Source organism: Penaeus chinensis, chromosome 9 (assembly GCF_019202785.1).
Source record: "Penaeus chinensis breed Huanghai No. 1 chromosome 9, ASM1920278v2, whole genome shotgun sequence".
Classification (NCBI taxonomy): Eukaryota; Metazoa; Arthropoda; class Malacostraca; order Decapoda; family Penaeidae; genus Penaeus; species Penaeus chinensis.
The window spans coordinates 10,325,923-10,327,250 of NC_061827.1; the positions used below are offsets into that span (position 1 = coordinate 10,325,923).

At 30.6% G+C, this 1,328-nt stretch overlaps 1 protein-coding gene across 4 annotated transcripts in view; it reads right to left on the reverse strand.

Moving 5' to 3' along the window:
- Positions 1-906: 906 nt before the first annotated feature.
- LOC125028821 (probable E3 ubiquitin-protein ligase DTX2) overlaps positions 907-1,328 on the reverse strand; it is a 25,137-nt gene continuing 24,715 nt past the window's right edge. For all 4 annotated transcript variants that reach the window (XM_047618348.1, XM_047618345.1, XM_047618346.1 and 1 more), the window contains exon 15: positions 907-1,328. This exon is cut by the window's right edge and continues 1,599 nt beyond it. The gene's annotated coding sequence lies outside the window, so the exon portion shown is untranslated.

Genomic DNA, 1,328 nt, shown 5'->3' on the forward strand with positions numbered 1-1,328 from the left:
TCAAAGTGCCTTACAGCCTATGATCTCTAGTACTAGATGAGTTGGAAACAAAGGGATGAAACCAAATTTACATAAATATTAATATAATTATCATTAGACTTTTCTATGTCAGTATTGATCATGGAGTGTTATTTAATTTTATGAAAACACACACACACACACACTTAAGCCTGAATCAATCTGACCTTACTGTAACTTGTCAAACCTGAAGAAGTAACTGACTTAAATAACTCTCCAGTATTATGATCTCAACAAGGTAAGAATATTATTTCATAAGTTGCAAGAGCACTGTAAATGGATGCACAAACCATTAGAAATACTATTTACAGCCATAAGATCACTAAACTGCAGTTAGTGGTTATTGACTGAGTACAACATGTCTGGATAACATTATTATTTATTATCATCATCACTGTCCATTTTGAAATTATCCTTATCATCAACCTGTCTGTCTGTCCCCAGTCACCAACCATCTGTCACATCTCTGCCTCAATAAAAAGCAGAAGTATACTAAGTACCTTTAGCATGGTTCTCCAAAGTACAAGTTAGAACTCAGTCATGGTGGCAAGATGGTGATTTGTGTATTTCCATATATCTTTAACAAGAAGGAAATATAAATTTGTATGTAACATTGAGCAAATAAAATTAAATAATTCAATACCAAGTGATAGAATGTATAAAATGTGTAGGATGGATGGAGGTTCAGACATCAATTAGCATACAATAAAAATCTAACAAGGTCATGAAGGTGATAGATAAAACAAGTATGATCAGGAACAATTTTGCAGTTATGATACATCTCATGTAAATTTGGTTACCAACTTTCTTTGTAATTGTCCTACTAAAGGATTCATGAGGTGGTACACTGCTAAAATCATCTACAAAAGGTATAATTAAAACATAATGGAATCTTCACAAATATATATTTTCATACTTAAAAAAAAACAAGAAAGAAAGTCACAGTAATTCAAGTAAAAAGTAGATCATCCAATTAACAGTAGAAAATATGTAATTCTCATAAAAAACTAAACACTGCAATTGTTGAATTGGGAATTTAACTTCCTCTGCAACATCACTAATCCCATACAATGAAAGAATCAATTGTTTTCTGATTCATAAAGAAATGTGTTTTCAAAATCAACTAAATTCTTTCAATTCAAATATTGTATAAAATGTTTGATACAAACAAGTTACATCACTGTACATGACCATATATGCTTCATCAAAACTGGTTTTACATGGAAAAAATCCTGAAATCATTACACTTCACTCTAGTTAAAATTGGACCAACATCTACGTCTCAATAGAAACTAGTGCACTTTAAAATA